Here is a 12169-nt window from a genome sequence, read left to right as displayed (position 1 = left end):
AACAACGTAATTCATAGATGAGAAAGCTATGTTTAATTTTTTCAAAAAATGAATTCATTTCAATGGTTGCAGCTTCATATTAGCATTTATTACGATCTGATCGAAATTTAAATGCGAATTTATCTGCATTTTGTTTTCTGGTTGTATAGTGTATTTTTAAACTTCTTTAAACGTTTTACATAGGTTATTAATATGAAACATGAAAGTTCATGGATGTGAAAAAATATTTAAAGATTTCACTAAAAAGCTTTTTATTCTATGTTTGTAATTTCATTATAAGCATTTATATTCTTCTTTTAAATGTTGATGTGTAAATGTAAATTTACTCATCCACAATTGGGTTTCTTGAAGAAAAGTATATTTTAAACCTCTAACAAACGTTTTACACGTGCTGTTAAACTATAAACAACGTAGTTCTTAGCAGAGAAAGATTGTTTAATCTTTTCCTAAAATGCAGCTTCATATTAGCATTATATTTTACATTTTGAAATTGTAATTTAAATGCGAATTTCTTTGCCTACTCTTCGTTTTCTGGTTGCATAGTATATTTTTAAACTGCTTTAAACGTTTAACAAAGGCTATGAATATTAAACATGAAAGTTCATAGATGTGAAGAAATGCTTAAACATTTCTCAAAAAAGCATTTTATTTTATGTTTGTAATTTCATTTTAAGCATTTATATTATCTTTTAAATATTGAAATGTTAATGTGAATTTACTGATCTACAATTTGTTTTCTTGAAGAAAAGTACATTTACAACCTCTGACAAACGTTTAACATGTGCTGTTAAACTATAAACAACGTAGTTCTTAGATGAGAAAGCTATGTTTAATCTTTCCCAAAAGTGCGTTCATTTCAATGTTTCCAGCTTTATATTTGCATTTATTTATACTTTTTCAAACTGAAAATTAAATGCGATTTCCTTATTTAATTATTAATATTTAAACATGAAAGTTCATAGATGTGAAACAATTTCTCAAATAAGCAATTTTGTAATTTAAAGCATTTATATTATTCTTTTAAATTTTGAAATATAATGTGATTTTATTGATCTATTTTCTTGAAGAAAAAGTATTTTTTCAAGCTCTGACACATGTTTTACATGTGCTGTTAAACTATAAATAACGTAGTTCTTAGCTGAGGAAGCTATGTTTAATCTTTTCCTAAAATGCAGCTTCATATTAGCATTATATTTTACTTTGTGAAATTAAAATTTAAATGCGAATTTCTTTGCCTACACTTCCTTTTCTGGTTGCATAGTATATTTTTAAACTGCTTTAAACGCTTTACAAAGCCTATGAATATTAAACATGAGAGTTCATAGATGTGAAACAATTTTTTAATATTTCTGAAAAATACATTTGCATTAATGTTTATAGATTCAGTTTGGAAATTATACGATGGTTTTTAGACTTGAAATGTAGATATGAATTTGCTCTTCTACATTTCGTTTCGTTAAAGAAAAGTGTTGTTATAAACTCTGACAAACGTTTTACGTATGTTTATATATAAACGATGGTGTACATAGCTGAGAAAACTATGTTTAATCCTATCCTAAAAGGCATTGAATTCAATGTTTGCAGCTACATATTAGCATTTATTTATACTTTTTCAAATTGAAAATTAAATGCGAATTTCTTTATCTACATTTTGTTTCCCGGTTGTAATGTATATTTTTCAACTTCTTTAAACGTTTTACAAAGGCTATTCAAATTTAAACATGAAAGTTCAAAGATGTGAAAAAATGTTTAAACATTACTCAAAAAAGTATTTTGTTTCATTTTTGTAATTTCATTTTAAGAATTTATATTATTTTTTTAAAAATGGATATGTAAATGTGAATTTACTGATCTACATTTTGGTTTCTTGACAACCTTTGACAAACGTTTTACAAGTTCTGTTAAACTATAAACAACATAGTTCATAGCTGAGAAAGCTATGTTTAATCTTTTCCTAAAATACATTCATTTCAATGTTTGCAGCTTCATATTAGCATTTATTATGTTTTGAACTTGAAATTTAAATGCGAATTTCTTTACCTACACTTTTTTTATGGTTGTATAGTATATTTTTAAACTTCTTTAAACATTTTACAAAGGCTATTAATATTTAAACATGACAGTTCATAGGTGCGAAATATTGTTTAAACATTACCCAAAAATACATATATGTTTGCAGCTTCATTTTTGAGGCCGTGGTGAAATTTTGAATGGAGTGCTGTGGTTGGGCATGTGGTTTAAGGTTGTGTGTTGCGAATGGGTGTGGGAGAAAGAGTGTGTACAAGTGAGTGTGGAGGGAGGGTGAGTGGTGGGGGTGCGTGTGGTGTGTGGGTGTGTGGTGAGTGGGCGTGTCATGCGTGGGTGTGTGGGAGAAGGTGTGTGGTGAAGGGAGTGTGTTGGGAGGGCATCCGGTCAGAGGGGGTGTGGAACGAGGGAGTATGGGAGAGGTAGTGTGGTGAACTGTGATGGGAGGGAGTGTGGTTGTAAGTGTGGTTAGAGGAAGTGTGGGATAAGGGGTTTAATATAGGCAATGTGGTGGGAGGGTTTGTGGGGGAAGGTATTGTGAGGATGAATGTGGTAGAAGGAGTGTGGTGAAAGAAGTGTGGTGGGAGGACGTGTGGTTAGAGTGCGCGTGGTGGGAGGGCGGGTGTTTGGGGGACGTGTGGTTCTAGGACGTGTGGTGGAATGGAATGAGGATAAGGGAGAGTATTGTGAGGGTGTGTGGAGCTAGGGAGTGTGGGATAAGGAGTGTGAGGTAAGGAGTGTGGTGAAGGGAGTGTATTGGGAGGGTATGAGGGCGTGTGGAGCGATGGAGTGTGAGAGAAGGAGTGTGGAGAAGGGAGAGTGGTTTGGGGGCGTGTGGTGCGAGGGTGTGTGGGTGAAGGAGTGTGGTGAAGGGACTGTGCTGGGAGGGCGTGTTGTGCGAGGGCGTGTGGATGCCTGGGCTTGTGGGAGAAGCAATATGTTGAAGGGAGAGTGGTAGGAGAAAGTGTAAGAAGGATATGGTGAAGAGACTGTGTTTGGAGGGTGTGTGGTGCGAGGACATGTCGTGCGAGTTAGTGTGGGAGGAGTGTGGTGGGAGGGTATGTGGGAGCAGGAGTGTGGCGAAGGGAGTTTGCTAGGAGGGCGTGTGGTGGAAGGGCGTATGGTGGGTGGGCGTGTGGTGGGATGCCGTGTGGTGCGACGGAAAGTGGGGAAAGGTAGTGTGGCCTATGATCTCAGTTGATTAAACAGCACATGTAAAACGTTTGTCAGAGGTTGTAAAAATACCTAGCCTAATATAGAACACTAAATTCACATCCAATTTAAATAAGTATAATATAATTTCGAAAATGAAACAACAAACATTAATATAAATTGATTTATGGGAAATGATTAAACAATGATTCTCATATGAACTGCCATGTTCAAATATTAATAGCCTTTCTAAAATGTAAAAAATTGTTAGAGTCTTGAAAATATAATTATCTTAAAGAAAACAAAATGTCGATCAGGAAATTCACGTCCACATTTAAGTTTTAAAAAGAATAATATACAGGCTAAAATGAAACTACTAACATCAAAATAAATGCATTTTTTGCGAAATGTTTATCAATTCATTGTTTTACATCTATGAACTTTCATGTTTAAATATTAATAAGACTTGTAAAACTTTTAAAGAATTTTAAAAATATACTTTACAACCAGAAAACATAATGTAGATAAAGTAATTCGAATAAATGCTAAAATGAAGCTGCAAACATTGAAATAAATTCCCTTTGCCACACTCCTGGTCACAAACTGCTTCGCACCACACTCTCGCCCACCACATGGAGTCCCACCACACTTCTTTCACCATACTTCTTCTCCCTTACACTTCCACACAATACATTTCCATACAAGCCCTCCCACCACACTCCTTCTCCACACGTCAAGCCACCATATTCCTTGGCACCACATGTCCTCCCACCACACGCACTCCCACCACACTCCATTAACCACACTCCTTGACTCACATTTCCACACACCACACATCCTCGCACCACACAGAATCCCACCACAATCCCTCCGACAACACACCCTTCACCTCACTTCTTCTAACACACTCCTCCCCACACTAACTTTCACCACACACCTTCGCAATACATGCCCTCCCATCACACTCATTCTCCCACATTTCCTCTTTCCACACGCCCTCCCACCACACTCCCTTCCACCTCATCCCCTCCCAAAACCCTCCATTCACCACACTATTTATTACACACTCCCTCCCACCACATGTCCTCCCACCACGTTCCCTTCACCACACTCCTTCTCCCAAATTCTCACGCACCACACAGTCTGGCACCACACGCACTCCCACCACAGTCCCTCCCACCACACTCCCTTCACTACACACCTTCTACCACACACCCTCGCACCACACACCCATTCTCCACACTCCTTCGCACCACACTCCCTTGCAACATATGCACTCCCCAGACTCGCCCTCCCCCTACTCCTCTCAGTTCACCACACCCCTTCTCCCAAACTCCCTCGCACCAGTCAACCTCGCACCATATATCCTTGCCACACACACACCCTCCCAAACTAACTGCCTTTACCATACACTTTTACCACACTCACTCGCACACACACCTTTACACCACACGCCCTACCACCACACTCCATTCACCATTTCACCACACACCTTCACACCACACGCCCTCACACTAATCTCCCTTCTCCACACTCACTTCACCACACGACTTATCACTCCACACACCCTCCGACTGGGCGTCCTCCCACCACACTCCCTTCACTACACACCTCTACAACACACCCTCGCACCACACGCCCATTCTCCACACTCCTTCGCACCACACGCACTCCCACCACTCGCCCTCCCACCACACTCAGTTCACCACAATCCTTCTCCCATATTCCCTCACACCAGTCAACCTCGCATCACATGTCCTCACGACACACACCCTCCCAACACACACTCTTCACCATATCCTTTTACCACACACACTCGCACCACTCACCATTACATCACACGCCCAACCACCACATTCCATTCACCAGTTCACCACACGCCCTCCAACCACACGACCTTCCACCTCATCCCCTCCCAAAACACTCCCTTCACCTCACTCCTTATCCCACGCGACCTCACGCTACTCTCCCTACTGCACACTCACTCGCACCACATGCCCAGTCACCACACATCCTCCCACGAGACTTCATTCACCACAGCTCCACCCTCCATTTCCCTTCGCAGCACATGCCCTCATACCACACGTCCTCCCACCACATGCCCAACCACCAAACTCCATCCGCAACACTCCTTCTCAAATACTCCTTCTCTCCACACACTCTCCTACCACACGTTCTCCCACCACACTTCGTTCAGCACACTTTATCTCCCTTACACTTCTCCAGAATACCTTTCCCTACAAACCGTCTGAACACATTCCTTCTCCACACGTCAATCCACCACATTCCTTCTCACCACATGCCCTCCCACCACACACTCTTCACCATATTCCTACTCACATACTCCCTCACACCACATGCCATCCTACCACTCTTCTCCCACCAAATTCTCTTCACCACACTCCTGGTCACATACTCTTTTGCAATGGAGAGTTGTGTGAGGGCGTGTGGTGTGAGGGAGTGTGTGATAAGGAGTGTGGTGAAGCGAGTGTTTTGGGAGGGGATGGGGTGGAAGGGCGTGTGGTGGGAGGGCTTGTGGTGAAAGAGTGAAAGGAGAGTGGTGGTTGGGCATGAGGTGGGAGAGTGTGTGGAGCGAAGTGTTTGACCAGGTGTGTGGTGAACGGAGTTTGGTGGGAGAGCATGTGGTGGGAGGGCGTGTGGTAAGAGGGCGTGTGGTGCGAAGGAATATGATGGGTGGAGCTGTGGTGAAAGGAGTGTGGTGGGAGGACGTGTGGAAGTTGGGTGCATGGTGGGAGGGCCGCTGTTTGGAGGATGTGTGGTGGTTGTGCGTGTGGTGCGAGTGAGTGTGGAGAAGGGAGAGTAGTGTGAGAGGGTGTGGTGTGTAGGCATGTGGTGAAATGGTGAATGGAGTGTGGTGGCAAGGTGTGTGGTGTAAAGGTGTGTGGTGCGAGTGAGTGTGTTCAAAGAATATGGTAAAGAGAGTTAGTTGGGAGGGTGTATGTGGTCAGGACATGTGGTGCGAGATTGACAGGTGCGAGGGAGTTTGGGAAAAGGGGTGTGGTGAACTAAGAGGAGGGTTAGGGTTAGGGTTAGGGTTAGAGTTAGGGTTAGGGTTAGGGTCACTCACATCACACACCCTCCCACCACATGTCCTACCACCACACTCCACATTTCTCACCACTCCTTAACACCACACACCCTCACACTACTCTCCCTTCTCCACACTCACTCGCACCACACGCCCTCCCACCACATGCCCTCCCACCACACTCACTTCACATCACTGCTTCTCACATACTCCGTCGCTCCACACACCCTCCGAACGGACGCCCTCTCACCACACTCACTTCACCACACTCCTCCAACACACCCTCGCACCACACGCCATCTCAGCACACTCCCTCGCACCACACTCCCTCGCAACATAGGCACTACGCCCACTCGCCCTCCCACCACTCTCAATTCACCACACTCCTTTTCCTACACTCCCTCTCACCAGTCACCCTCGCAGCACATGTCCTCGCCACACACACCCTGCCTACTAACTCTCTTTACCATATCCTTTTACCACACTCACTAGCACAACACACGCTTAAACCACACGCCTTCTCACAACACTCCATTCACCTGTTCAACACACTCACTCGCACGACACTCCTACCCACCACATGTCCTCCAACCACACTCAATTCACCACACTCCTTGACACATATTCCCACACACCACACACACTCGCACCACAAGGACTCCCACCAGAGTCCCTCCGACCACACACCCATCACCACACTTCTTCTAACACATTCTGCCCCACACTAACTTTCACCACACACCTTCGCAACACATGCCCTCCCACCACATTGCCTAAATCACACTCCTTATCCCACACTTTCTCTAACCACAATCCCTCCAACCTCACTCCCTCCCATAACATTCACCTCACCACACTTACCTCTCCCATACACTCTCGCTCCACACACCCTCTGACCGGATGCCCTCCCACCGCACTCCCTTCACCACACACACCTTCTCCCACACACCCACGCATGGCACGCCCACAGACCGCACTCCGTCGCACCACACGCACTCCCCCCACTCGCCCTCCCACCACTCACACTTCGCCACACTCATTCTCCCACCCTCATTCGCACGACAAAACCAAGAACCACATGTCCGCACACCTCACACCCTACCAACACACTCCTTTCACTATACTCCACATTCCCTCGCACCACACACTAACACACCACACGCACTCCCACCAACCTCCCTTCAGCATTGCCCCTCACGCCCTCCCACCAGATGCCCTCGCATTACACGCACATCAACTTTATAACTTCCCAACACACTCCATTCACCACACCCCTTCTCCCACATTTCCACACACCACACATCCTCGCACCACACGAACTCCTACCACAGTCCCTCCGACCACACACCTTTCACCGCATTTCTTCTAACACACTCCTCCCCACAGTAACTTTCACCGCACACCTTTGCAAGACATGCCCTCCCACCACATTGCCTACATCACACTCCTTATCCCACGCTGTCTCTAACCACACACCCTCCAAACACACTCCCTCCCACCACACTCACTTCACCACACTACTTATCACTCCACGCACCCTTCGACTGGGCGTCCTCCCACCACACTCCCTTCACTACACACCTTCTACGACACACCCTCGCACCACACGCCCATTCTCGACACTCCTTCGCACTACACGCACTCCCACCACTCGCCCTCCCACCACACTCAGTTCGCCACAATCCTTCTCCCATATTCCCTCACACCAGTCAACCTCGCATCACATGTCCTCACCACACACACCCTCCCAACACACTCTCTTCACCATATCCTTTTAGCACACTCACTCGGACCACTCACCCTTACATCACACGCCCAACCACCACACTCCATTCACCAGTTCACCACACGCCCTCCAACCACACGCCCTTCCACCTCATCCCTTCCCAAAACACTCCCTTCACCTCACTCCTTATCCCACGTGATCTCACACCACATGCCCTCATGCTACTCTCCCTACTGCACACTCACTCGCACCACACGCCCAGGCACCACACTTCCTCCAAACACATGCCTTCCCACCACGCGCTCAACCACCACACAGACTCCCACCACACTTCTTTCACCACACTTCTCTCCCTACACTACCCTACAATACGTTTCCCTACAAAGCCTTGCACCACACTTCTTTTCCACACGTCCACCCACCACATTCCTTCACAACATACGCATTCCCACCACACGCACTTCCACCACACACGCTTCACCAAACTACTACTCACACACTCCCTCACACCATATGCCCTCCTACCACACGCTATCCTACCACACGACCTCACACCAAACTTACTTCACCATACCACCTCTCACATACTCCCTCGCTCCACACATCCTCTGAACGGACCCCCTCTGTCCACACTCCCTTCACCACACTCCTCCCACCCACTCTCGCACCACACGCCATCTCACCACACGCCCTCCCATTACTCTCCCTTCTCCACACTCACTTGCACCACGCGCCTGAGCACCACACGTCCTCCAAATATCCGCCCACCACCACGTGCCCAACCACCACACGGCCTCCCACCACACTTCTTTCACCACACTTCTTCTCCGGCACACTACCCCACAATACCTTACCCTAGAAACCCTCCCACCACACACCCTCTCAACACACTCCTCCCACACGTCCACCCACCACACTCCTACTCACACACTCCCTCACACCACTCGCCCTCCTCACAAACGCCCTCTCACCACATGCCCTCCTAAAAAACTCCCTTCGCCACACACCTGGTCACACATTTCTTCGCACCACTCATTATCCCACCACACCCTATCCCACCACGCTACCTCAAAGCACATTTCTTTCAACACGCTCCTTCTCCCACACTCCCACGCATCATACAACCTTACACCACACGCACTCCCACCACAGTCGCTCCCACCACACACCCTTCACTGCACTCCTTCTAACACACTCATCCCAAACTAACTTTCACCACACTCATTCTCACCACATGGCCCCCCCACCACACTCCCTATATCACACTCCATCTCCCACACTTCCTCTCACCTCACGCCCTCCACCCACACGCCATCCCACCACACTCCCTTCACCACACTCCTTCTCCCACAATCCTTCGCACCACACAAACTCGAACCACACGTCCTCGCACCACACACACTCCCAACACACTCCCTTCACCGGTGTGAAGGAGTGTGGGAGAAGTAGTTTGGTCAAGGTAGTGTGGTGGGAGGGAGTGTGGTGCGACGGCTTTTGGGAGAACGAGTGTGGTGAAGGGAGTGTGGTGGCAGGGCGTGTGCTGCGAGGGAGTATGGTGCGTGGGAGTGTGGGAGAACGATGGTGGTGAAGGGAGAGTCGTAGGAGGGCATATGGTGCGAGGTAGTGTGGGGAAGAGTGGGGGAGAAGGAGTGTGGAAAAGAGAGTGTGGTGTGAGGGCTTGTGGTGGGAGGGGCTGTGGTGCGAAAGAGTCTGGGAGGAGTGTGGTGAAGGGAGTGTGGTGGGAGGGCGGGTGGTGCGAGGGCATTTGGGAGAAGATGTGTGATTAAGGGAGTGTGATGGGAGTGCGTGTGGTGCAAGGTAGTGTGGGGAGGAGTGTGGGAGAAGTCGTGAGGTGCGAGGGAGTTCGGTGGGAGGACATGTGGTGGGACGACGTGTGATGCCTGCAAGTGCGAGTGAAGGAGTGTGGTGAAGGGAATGTGTTGGGATTGCTTGTGGTGGGAGAGTGGATCGTGCGAGGGAGTGTGGGACCAGTAGTGTGGCGAAGGGAGTTTGGTGCGAGGGAGTGTGTGAGAAGTAGTGTGGTAGGAGGCTGTGTGGTGGGAAGGCTTGAGGGTAAAGGTATTGTGGGGAGGAGTGTTTGAGAAGCAGTGCAGTGAAAGAGCGTTAGGTGGCAGGGCGGGTGGTGCGATGGAGTGTGGTGTAAGTTAGTGTTGGGAGGAGTGAGGGAGAATGAGTGTGGTGAAGTGAGTATGTTGGCAGGGCGTGTGGTGCGATGAACAGTGGGAGAGGAAGTGGGATGGTGGGGAGTGTGGTGGAAGGGCGTGTGGTGCGAGGGCGTTTAGTGCGAAGGCGTTTGGTGGAGAAATGGTGAAGGGAGTTTGTTGGGAGGATGTGTCATGCGAGGACGTGTGTTGCGGGTGCCAGTGAGTGTTGGAGAAGGAGAGTGGTGAAGGGAGTGTTGTGGGAGGGCTTCTGGGGAAAGGTAGTGTGGGGAGGAGTGTTGGCGAAGCAGCATGTTGAAGGAAATGTGCTTTGAGGGCGTGTGATTGGGAGAGCATGTAGTGGGAGATTGTGTAGTGTCAGGGAGTGTGTGAGCAGGTGTGTGGCAAAGGCAGTTTGGAGGGAGGGCGTGTGGTATGAAGGAATGTGGTGGGTGGACGTGTGGGAGAAGGAGTGTGGTGGTAGGGTTTGTAGGGAAAGGTATTGTGGGGACGAGTGTGGGAGAAGGATTGTGGTGAAAGAAGTGTAGTTGGAGTACGTGTGCTGGGGGAGCATGTGGTGGGAGGGCGGGTGGTGGGAGGGCGGGTGGAGGAAGGACGTGTGGTGCGAGGGCATGTAGTGCGAGGGAGTGTGAGAAAAGGAGGGTGGAGAAGGGAGAGTGGTTTTAGGACCTGTGTTCCGATGGAGTGTGGGAGAAGGAGTGTGGTGGGAGGGCTTGTGTGGAAAGGTAGTTGTAGTGTGGGAGTTGGTATTTGGAGGAAGATGTGTGGTGGGAGAGCGCGTGGTGTAGGGTTTGTGGTGGGAGGGGATGTGGTTGAAGTGCGTGTGGTGCGAGGACGTGTGGTAGGAGTGCGTTGCGAGAAATTGTTAAGGGAGGTTGGTGGGAGGGTATGTGGTGCGAGGGAGTGTTGGACAAGGTGTGTGGTGAAGTGTGTGTGGTGGGAGGGCGTGTAGTGGGAGAATGTGTTTTGCGATTGAGTGTAAGAGGAGGAATGTGGTAAAGGAAGTGTGGTAGGAGGGCGTGTTGTGGGAGAGTATTTGATAGGAGGGCGTGTCGTGGAATGGCGTATGGTGTGAGAGTGTGTGTGGTAGATCGGCGTATGGTTCGAGGGAGTGTGTGAGAAGTAGTGTGGTGAAGTGAGTGTGGTGGGAGCACATGTGGTAGGAGGGCGTGCGGTGAGAGGTAGTGTGGGAGAAGGAGTGTGGTTGGAGGGACTGTGGTGGGAGTGCGTGTGGTGCGAGGGTGTATGGTGTGTGGGAATGTGGGTCAAGGAGTGTGGTGAATTGAGTGTGGTGGGAGGAAATGTGGTGGAAGGGTCTTTGGTGTGAGTGAGTGTGGTGCGAGTGAGGGAGGAGAAGGGAGAGCAGTGTGAGGGCGTGTGGTGTGAAGGAGTGGGGAGAAATGGTGAATGCAGAGTGGTGGTAGGGTGTGTCATGTAAGGGTGTGTGGTGCGAGTGAATGTGGTTAAAGGATATGGTAGAGAGAGTTAGTTGGGAGGGTGTGTGTGGCGAGGACATGTGGTGCGAGCTTGACTGGTGCGAGGGAGTGTGGGAAAAGGAGTGTGGTGAACTGAGAATGGTGGGAGGGCGATTAGTGGGAGTGCGTGTGGTGCGAGGGAGTGTGGCGCAAGGGAGTGTGGTGAGATGACGTGTGGTGCGAGGCTGTTTTGGAGGAGTGTGGTTAAGGGAGTGCGGTGGGAGGGCTTCTGTTCGGAGGGTGTGTGGAGCGAAGGAGTATGTGAGAAGCAGTGTGGTGAAGTGAGGTATGAGCTTGATGTGCGTGTGATGCGAGGGCGTCTGGTGGGAGGGCGTGGGGTGCAATGTTGAAAGGAGATTGGTGGGAGGGCGTGTCTTGTGAAGATGTGTGGTGCGAGTGAGTGTGGTTAAAGGATATGGTAGAGAGAGTTAGTTGGGAGGGTGTGTGTGGCGAGGTCATGTTGTGCGAGTTTGACTGGTGCAGGGGAGTATGGGAAGAGCGTGTGGTGTGAGGGAGTTTGGGAGAAGGAGTGTAGTGAAGGTTGTGTGGTGGGAGGGCG

The sequence above is a fragment of the Narcine bancroftii genome, chromosome 12 (assembly GCF_036971445.1).
Source record: "Narcine bancroftii isolate sNarBan1 chromosome 12, sNarBan1.hap1, whole genome shotgun sequence".
NCBI lineage: Eukaryota > Metazoa > Chordata > Chondrichthyes > Torpediniformes > Narcinidae > Narcine > Narcine bancroftii.
This window is presented reverse-complemented; position numbering follows the sequence as displayed.